Source organism: Benincasa hispida, chromosome 4, assembly GCF_027475165.1.
Source record: "Benincasa hispida cultivar pf3 chromosome 4, pf3_genome.v1.1, whole genome shotgun sequence".
NCBI classification, from domain to species: Eukaryota; Viridiplantae; Streptophyta; class Magnoliopsida; order Cucurbitales; family Cucurbitaceae; genus Benincasa; species Benincasa hispida.
Window position 1 is genome coordinate 39437492 of NC_143481.1, and position 10252 is coordinate 39447743.

Consider the following 10252-nt stretch of genomic DNA (forward strand, 5'->3'; position numbering starts at 1 on the left):
ATATACTGTTTACAAACTACAGGACACGAGACTTTAGGGCATCAACCCCAACACATAGGTGACATGACCTCAATCCTGAGTATTTTGGGAACTTCTGCCTTTGAGGGCGGTCCTTTGATTAGTATGGGTGAAAGTGGCCAGATTGCCAACTCAACATGCCTACCTTTTTAGGAACTTTTCTGATTTTGGGAGCTGGGAACTCAGTTATATAAGATGGAATTTACTCCTTCCCTGAAGTAGAGGTAAGTAGATAGATTGCTCCTTTAAGGGCTGATTCCAGAGCTTGAACATAGTGGCCACAGCTTCTCCTTGGAAGAGAGGACTCAGTCATAGTAGGACTATGACTTATGTTCATTAGAGGGATCAGTGGTACTTAAGGAGTTAGATGTAACTATAGGGGCATAACGATTATTGGCCCAGCTGTACTTACGAGCGATCTGTGAAAGGTTATCGCAATGTTGATTGGTTGATATGGACACATAATATATCTATGGTAAGGAGAATTTAGCTGTCGATCTTTAGTGGAGTGTCTGGCAGTTAATGGATGATGCATCTCATGATTAAAGAGTTTAGTTAGTTATTCACATGTCGTTGGAGCTTCGAGCTACAGGTTCATAAGGTCCTTTGGTAGCTCAATGGATTCAAGTTGAGAATCAGTTCTTAGTGTTGATTTAAAATGTTCAAATTTACAAGAGAAAATTTGATTATATATGATATGATCGGGGTGATGTATGCGATACATCAAGTGGAGGATTAATGTAAATGAGATTTACTTTAAGTACCATGAAATAGAAAAAGAGTTATGGTGTATATGTTTCATGGGATGAAATATTAAAACTATAGATTATAAATATAGTATGGAAAGTTGGTTATCATATATATTTATAATAATATTAATGATTGGATAATTATCTCTTTTTCTTTAATAACCAATTGAGTGAGAGATTATTGGTGGTTTCATGGTAACCGTGAGATAAAAGGAAAAATATTTTCCTAATTTTAGTCTGATTTTGTGAGAGTTGCTATTCTTGGAAATTTCTCACAGATTGATTGTCAAGTGGATTAGATTCACTAAAAGATAGTTGAAGAGAGATTGTACGATCGTGGAATGACACTACACGATAGTTCACTCAGTTGGCCTTTAGTTAAATGATCGCAGAGCTTTTACTAAACGATCGCATAACATTTGTTAAATGATTAGGCATCATCAATACGATAGACTTTGTCATCTCCCACTTGCTCAATCATTTACACGATTATTATTCCTTGGTCTCATCCTCTAACTAAGTCCACACAGAGCCCACACTTCTGGATTCTCACACCAAGAATACCAAGGTAGCCATTCTGGTGGTGTCGTACTTTACTCAACATAGTTTGAGGTTTTTTGGAGGCCGTTCGTTGAGTTCGGGTGTTCGTATTCACGGTCTCTGTGATCGTGTTGTGTTGCGGTCACAGTGTTCGAGCACTGGGGGTTGCTATCTTGCTGATTGCACGAGCGTTCGTGATCGAGGGTGTTTGAAGATGAATCTTTAAAGGTATGTTAATTTTATCCCTGATCTTATAGAAAAGCATGCTGTAATTTTGTTTTGTGCATAGTCAGTATGTTTCTGTTTGTTGATTTTAATTTTTTATGTTCAAATACGATTGGAATTTTGAACGATCATTCTGTTGCTCATGGAAATCCTCACATCCAATTTCCTTCAGCATCCTCCTATACAGTATACACATAGTAGATGCCCTCATACATCTCTTATCTTACTCCTAAAGAAAAGTGGATTAAACACCTCTCCAAACCTAAGCAACCTAGGTGCAGGTCTGTTCGTCAGAATAAAGGTAAGCTGAATGCCCGAGCTATCAAATGCATGTTTGTGGAGTTCACTGAAGGTGTAAAAGGTTACAAACTATGGCATCCTATAAAAAGAAAGTATGTGACCAACAGAGATGTTATTTTCAGGAAAAAATGAAATGTTTATGTAGAAGAGTAATGTCCCTGAATAATTATCTCAAAAGTTGACTGATAAAAATGAGGTAGAGCATTCACTTAATCCCAATTCAGCTTTTTCAAGCTCAAATTCTAGAAATAACAATGATATAATGTCTCAGCATGAAGAAGAATAAGAAGAGATAGCCACTGACAATGAGCAAGAGGAACCAGACCTTAGAAACTACTCTTTGGCTAGAGATAGGCAAATGAGAACTATAGGACTACCTACAAGGTGTGAAGCCAATTATATCAATCTAGCATTGAATGCATTAGAAGAAGTGAGTGACCTAGAATCATTGAAAAAACAATAAGTTATACGAATACAAGAAGATGGATAGAAGCTATAAATAAAGAGATTGAGTCTGCAATGAAGAATGAAACTTAGGATTTAGTACCTCTACCTAAAGGATGTAAGCCAATTGCATCTAAATGGGTCTACAAGTACATAGAAGGCATCCTTGATGTACAATAACCTAGATTTAAGACTAGATTGGTAGCTAAGGGATTCACTCAGAGACATAGGGTGGATTACAATGAAATTTTCTCATAATACAAATCTCAATCAGATTGTTCCTATCCTTAGTAAGACAAAAGAACCTAGAGCTACACCAACTTGATGTTAAAACAGTCTTTCTTCATTGTTACTTAGAAAAAAATCATATATATGTGTCAACCTAAAGGTTACCAAGCTAAAGGAAAAGAAGACCGCTACTACCTACTTAAAAGGTCCATCTACGAACCAAGCAATCCCTAAGGTGTTGGAATAGAAGGTTTGATGAATTTATCCTGAAGATTAATTTCCTAAAGAGCCCATATGACAACTGTATCTACATCAATCTTAAGTCACTTAAGGATCCTATCTATCTTCTACCATATGTGGATGACATGCTTCTATCAGGAAGCTCTAAAAAGAAGTTGAAACAAGTAAAAAACCTCCTAAAATGAGAATTTGAAATAAAAGATATGAGTTGTGCAAAAAGAATACTTGACATTGACATAGAAAGAAATAGAAAATAGCACAAATTATATATCAGTCAAGTCAAGTATTGTGAGAAATTAATTCAGAAGTTCCATATGAAAGAAGAAAAAACAGTCAACATACCCATTGCACAACATTTCAAACTATCGGTAGAGAATTCACTCAAGAAAACAAAGATCGAACATAAAAGACAAATGTCCACATTGCCTTACTCTCAAGCAGTGGGAAGCCTCATGTATTTGATGATCTCTATAAGATTTAACATAGCTTATGCAACTAGCTTGGTTAGTAGATACATGACCAACTTTGGCAAGAGGCACTAGGAGGCCACCAAATGAATCTTAAGGTATCTAAAGAGTACAAAAGAAGCAAGGCTCCTATACCAACAAAACATTGACTCAGGCCCTGAACTATTTGGCTTTATTGACTCAGATTATGCAGGGGAGCTCGATAAGAGAAGGTCTCTATTAGGATATATTTTCCTATTTGGAAGTTGTGTACTAATTTGGAAAGCTTGCTTTCTATAAGTGGTAGCCCTTTCTACCACTAAAGCAGAGTTCATTGCTCTATCTGAGGCAGTCAAGGAAGGCCTATGGCTAAGAGATTTACTACAAGACTATGGTATCACACAAACAACAATGAAGATTTATTGTGATAACTAAAGTACCATACATCTATCTAAAAATCCACAATATCACAATCATACAAAACATATAGATATAAAGTACCACTTCATCGGAGAATAGATAGAAGAAGGAAAGATGGATATTCTCAAAGTACAAACCTCAGACAACGCCTCAGATATGTTAACTAAAATAGTCACTCAACTAAACTCCAAAAATGTCTTGACATCATTGGATTTGAGCTACTTGAAAAATGTTAGAAAAATAGTGATTACAGAAGAGGAGTTGATCACCAATCAATGAAATGTTGATTTCAAGGTGGAGATTTATGAAGTCTAAAGCTAATTCACAGTGAACCCAACATTTTAACTTTTATCTCTCGTGACAAACTTATAAATCCTATATATAAAGGATAATCAAAGTGAGAAAAGTTAAGAGAGTGGAATTCTTATTTGAAATCTTCTTTGTAATTCCTCTAAGAACTTGGAATTTCAGCTCATCTTGTGGACGTAGCCACCTTTCCCGAACCAAGTAAAATCCTTGTGTTCTTCTTCATCTTTCGGTCCTTGCATGCATAATTCATCTTTAACTTCTCATAGATTTTTCTTCAGCTTTGTTCTTCCTCTTCTTTTACTAAAGGAAAAGGAGAAATATGAGAGAAGTTCTTTTATGCAAAATGATTTTTGATCTAATTGAATCAAATTGAATAAAGAGAAAAAGCATAATACTTACGTGTTACAACATCAGTCTTCCACATGGCATCTTTGTATCCACTTGTTGCAGCATTAATCCTCTTCATTTGGATCAGCTTGACCTACTTGGCATAATAAGGATAGAAAAATCATAACATTAAACATAAGAGGGATGTAAAAAGCATAAAATTAAACATAATACAACATAATGAAAGTAAAGAAGAAAAAGAAAACTCTAGAAATGGATAGAGTTGAGAAAAGATGAGAGGAATATTAGATAACTCATATCAATTCAAGTTTGAGGTAAAATGATGTGAAAATTCAATTAAAAAGATTTGAATGAAAATATGTGGTTTCTTGAAAATAAAAATATTGTATGGTAAAAGAGAAAAAAATTTCCATTGAGCTAGCACAACCAATTGTTAAAAAAATTAAAAATTGAAATTTCGATGGAAATTTTGAGAAATAGGAGGAAATCGAAAACCCCCCTATTCAAATTTTGATATTGAAATTTTGAAACTATCGAAATCTCAAAATATCGAGATTTCAACCGAAATTTTAAATTATGGTTCCCACCGGTTTATTGTTTAGGGTACATTACTTTTTAGTTATGAGTTTTGACATCCATTGCTTTATAAGATTTCAAAAACCTATCTTTTTTTAGGGTATTTGGAGAAATAAGTTAGTTATTCTAGTGCATGATTATAATGATATTATAATAGTCTTGGTTTGGAATTGATAATTCTCATTTTTTAGAATTATCTAGCAATTAATTCTAAATACTTTGATATAAAATACATTCATTTAGTCTTTTTCACAAAAAAAATCAAGTTTAAAATAGAAAATAATTCATAGATGACATTTTTAGTCTTAGTTACGAAAAAAAGTTGAAGTTGGCAAGAAATTTTCTAGTTTTGATATATTTTTGCAGAAAATGCACAACATTTAACCAAATTGCTATTAATTGGCCGCGACAGAATTAAATTTCCAAATTTGATTTTTGGACTTAATTTTCTCACCAATCTTGCAAAATTAGGGCAGCCCAACATTCCTCACCTTCAAAGCTAGTGTGAATCCTGTATTCATCAATCTCTTAGTTTCTTTATTTTGTTCTTCTTTGTATTGGTATAGTTTCAATTTAATTCATGTATCTATCTCATCCCGTTTTTCAACAACTTAGTTGAAATTGTTCTCCATTTCAAATTTATTTACTACCCCTTTAATTCTTTAGTTTTGGCAGTAGTAATTTTTTTGTTTACATTATGTTTAGTTTGTCTTTAAGATTAATCTTGTAAGTTCAAGTTTTTGTTTTTATTTTCGCATTCGTCTTTCCCTATCTCCTTTTCTTAATCCATTTCATATGAAAGTTGGAATGTTAAGGCTGGATTTTCACTTGAAAAATTGAAATCCAATATCGATTGAGATGGGTTTACAGGGATCTTTTTCAAGTTTTTGAATTAGTTAATTTTTTTTTTTGCACATTATTGCTTAACTTTTCACTAATTTTCAGCATCTTAATATGCTGTTTTGGCTGAAATTTTGTGTCTTTTCCTTACTAATATTCCCCAATTATGCATTGCACTTTCCTTCTCTAAGTTTGACTGTCATCGAATTATTTCTGTCATTTAAGTTTCCATTTAAAGTTTCTTTATTAATGTTATGGGTTGTAATTTTTTTATTTAACATTATGTCCATCTTCTCTAATTTAATTTTGTATTTTATTGTCTTAATTATGAACTAATTTAATTGTGGGGAATTAAATATGTGATTGCCAAAAATATAGAAGTAGAAGCCTAACATGTAAAGGGAAATTAGAACTTATTTTTTCAATGCTAGGTTTGCTTTTATTGATTTGAAGTTTAAGTATTGGCTTAGGTTGATCCCCTAATTAATGTACTCAAAATCTTGACTAATACTGAAAGGGTTAGATTAGGTTTGAAATAAATAAAAGCAATATAGGAGAGAAGCTTAGACATAAGACCTTACTTTCAATCTAGACATAGAGCTGAACTTATAAAATAAAAAAGTTTGTTTTAAATCACTCAAGTTATATTAGCCATATAAATATAGATTTGAAGACTTAACCTTCTAAAGATGCTTCATAAAAGATCGAATAGGTATACAATCTTATTTATCTTGTCCATTGTGTGGTTGATTCTAATTTATATTTGCATATTAAACTATAACTCTTTAAACTAGGCATGATCGTATTTAAATCTCTCTTCCCCCATAATTGAGTTTTAGTTAATTCCATCTTTTACTTCTTGTTTTATCAATTCCAAAACTCATCATTACATTTTTTTTATTACTTGGTTACTACAATTACAATTTTGAGGAAGATTTTTGTTGTTTAAAAATTTTGTTGAAAAATTATTCCCCTGGAGACTGTTTGGATTTATTCCAAATTTTACTATTTATCGGTAGTGTTCACTTGCATTAGACTAGAGATTTTTCTTTAAAAGAATTTTGTAAACGCGCATTTTAGTCCATTAGAAATAGATACTATTTTAGGATGAGTTATAATAGTATATATTTGAGATATATGCTATTTTAGTTTGGGTAGAAATTAGTATAGTAATAAAGATAGTCTTGAAATTGTAATTTTGCAGTTAATTCTATGTTATAATAGTTGGGAATATCAACTATTATAATTGGATACCCAAACAATAGCTCACTCCACACACTTAAAATTGGGGTTTGAATACCCTCTTAATCTCTAAATATTTTTAAATAAGTTTAAAAAGTCATCGAGTAATTTCTTTTTACTACAAAATAGTGGGTTTCAATGACATTAGAGTGAAACCAAATTGGGTTTGGAGGGGAAAAAATGTCATAAAAAAACCCATTTTTGACAGGAAAAAAAAATGCAAATTTCGGATATCATATTTTCCATGACAGTTTTTCTATGTGACAAAGTTATAACATTTTTTTCATTAAACTATAATAATAATTATTTTAATTCAAAAATATAAGTTAAATAAAGGGATTTTTTTAAATATAAAAATATTTTAAAATATTTATACTTTGTACCAATAAGTTTCACTATGCCTCGAAAAAGATCTTCCCTATCTCGAAGATGTTCTCCCCTCCCGCCGTCTGTCCCATCACCACCGAGGATCGTTCCGTTGCTGGCTCATTGTTCGTGCTCCGGTGGTCTTCACCGCCGAGGATCGTTCGTTGTTTTTATTTTTGGTAAGATTCCTCCTTGATTAGTAATAGACCTTTTGTTATCATTTTAATGGAATGAATCTCCCATTTTTACATGGTTGTTGGTGCCGTTTCAGGAGAGTTAAAAATTTTTTGGGCTTTGGAAGTAACTTGGGGTGAACTATTTTTTCTAATTTGGACACTTTTATGGGTTTGGAAGTTTTTGGTTGAAATTTCTTTTTCTTTCTTTTCTTTCTTTTTTTGGGACTTTGGAGGTGAGTTAAAAAAAAGCATGAAATTTTTCATGGAAGAAGTTGATTTTGCTGGGAAATTTAGTACTAATTCAAGGGTGGGTGAGAAAATAACTGGATTTGGAACTTGATCTTCTTTTTTAACTTTGATCTCTACATTAATCTTTACATAATATTGTACTCAACAAAAAAAAAAAAAAAAAATCTCTACGTTATATTATTTTTAATAAATTTACTAACTGATAACAAAATTTAATAGAAAAAAACTAATTACTTAAAACTATTTTAATAATAAAGTTCTACCTTCATCCACCATGTTTACTCAAATTTAATAAAAAATCTAACTAAAAATCTCTACATTATATTATTTTTAATAAATCTTAGATTTGTTTATGCTACATTCAGTTGAAAAACATATACATTTACACAACTGCACAGTAGAAAAATTAAGAAAATAGCAATCTATTGGTTCTCAAAATTATTATCAAATGTAGTTTTGTGCTTTGATGCTTTGAGTTTAATGTGGTGTTTTGTTTCTCTTCAACTTTTTACTTGTATGTTTAACTTAGATGTCCATTATGACCTCCATAGTATAAGTAGAATGTCACTTAGATCCACATAATAACCATCTTGGAGAATCTATGGGTACTTCTTCTAAATTAGATCTTTAGTGTATGAATGATAATTTAATTCTCTTCTCACACGGTCCCAATTTTCTTTAACCAAACTATTTATCATTATTTTTTTTGTAACTAGGTTTGTTTAGGGGCTAATTACCGAGAATTAAGTTTTCTAATATTGTACAATGGACAAATCATGGGTGATGGAAAATAAGATGTCTAGAGAATATGAGGTAGGAGTGGAAACATTCATTGAATTTAGTTTACATCATGGCAATGGCTTCAACTCAGTTAGATGTCCATGTTTGAAATGTGAGAATCGTGTGTTTAATGATGTTGCAATAATTAGGTATTACCAGTACACCAATGGAATTGATCAAAGTTATAAAGTATGGTTTTAGCATGGTGAGACTTTGACCGCAGAGAAATTGAAAACATGGTATCTTAGTGTCAATAATCTAACATGACTTATTTCAGATACAGAGTTAAATGAGATTAATTTATTTTCGCACACTCATTGTAATGCAAAAAAAGGTAGGTGAATGAGGTAAAAACGAAATATGTAAGTAAACTTTTATTTTTATCATTATTAATTATCTTATTCTACAACATATTAATGCTATTACATAATTATGTTATAGGATGAATGGCGGCATTAAAAACGGTTTCTATCACAAGAAGGGGGTTGCATAAGTTGGGGGCATGTAAAAAGATAGGGTTGTGGACCCAGACCAAAAAATGCTAGAAATGAAGCAAGTTACCAAAATGAAAAAGAAACAAATGCACAAATTGTACATTTGTGAAGTATAGTTACATCCCAACAAGCCATAATTGAAGAAATCTTAAGAAAGTTGCCAAGTTAAGAAGTTACATCTAACATGAAAAGAAGTTCAGAACAATTTAACGACAATGAACATGTATTTTTTACAAGTCAAGTAGGTGTTTTGCTTAAAATTCTAATTTTGATAAGAAATGTTGGATTAGATTAGTATATGCAAACTTGGTATAACTGAATTGCTATGACTATCCTGCGGTTATGGTAGTCATAGATTAGTTTATTATGATTTAAGAAGTCATTGCTTAAGCTTTTGGTTTGTTTGAGTTACTTTGATGATTCTTATTCTTATACCCTTTTGGAAGGAGCTTCCATAATTTGTTTTCATGACAATGTGTTCACGGTCATGGGTAGAATATGTGTTTTCCTTCTATGTTATTAAATTTTCTTGAATTTGAAAGGTATTAGAATGGTTTGGTGTTTGTTTTAGAACATGGTTGTGCTTTTGATTAGTCATTGCTTAAGGTTTTATTATGTTTGAGTTATTTTGATGGGTTTTGTTCAATTCTTTATTCTCATATGCTTATATATTTCACTTCTTTATTTGTCAGATTTGATGTCTCGATGGTCTTCAAGACAAAATTTGAAGTTGAATTTTGATGGAAATGGAAAGAGTTTTGGGGTTGGTACTTTATACTTTTGTTTCAGAATGATGTTAGCTTCAATGACCTTTTGTTGAACTTTTGTTATGCAAATTTGTGATAGCTAGTGTCGGTACTAATTTTATTCATCTTTTAGTTGATGTAACTTGACAATTATAACTTAGGTTGATATTACTTGAACTCATTAGAAAATTAACGAAGTTTGTTGATATAACTTGTCATGTAAACTTGTGCTAAGTTGGTAATGCTTCATTTTGTTTCAATGATAGTATTGGAAATGTGCATCTTTACTTGTAATTTTTGGTTTAAATATAAATTGATTAGTTGATTCATAATTTGTTCAAAAGATTATTATATTTTAAAATTTTATAACAAGTTTATTTATTAAATCATATATTATTCTTTTAATTACTAAAATACTTTTACCGATATTTTCTATAACGTCAGTAAATCTTAGTTTTAAAAATAGTAGCTTTTATAATGACACAAAATATTAATTTTACCGCCGCTTAAATATGT

General features: G+C 31.3%; 1 long non-coding RNA gene across 1 annotated transcript; it reads left to right on the forward strand.

The window, feature by feature from the left end:
- The first annotated feature begins 7277 nt into the window (after positions 1 to 7277).
- On the forward strand, positions 7278 to 9996 carry LOC120076347 (uncharacterized). Its single transcript, XR_005481499.2, has 2 exons — positions 7278 to 7470; positions 9683 to 9996. It is a non-coding gene; the product is annotated as an uncharacterized LOC120076347 (long non-coding RNA).
- The last annotated feature ends 256 nt before the right edge of the window (positions 9997 to 10252 follow it).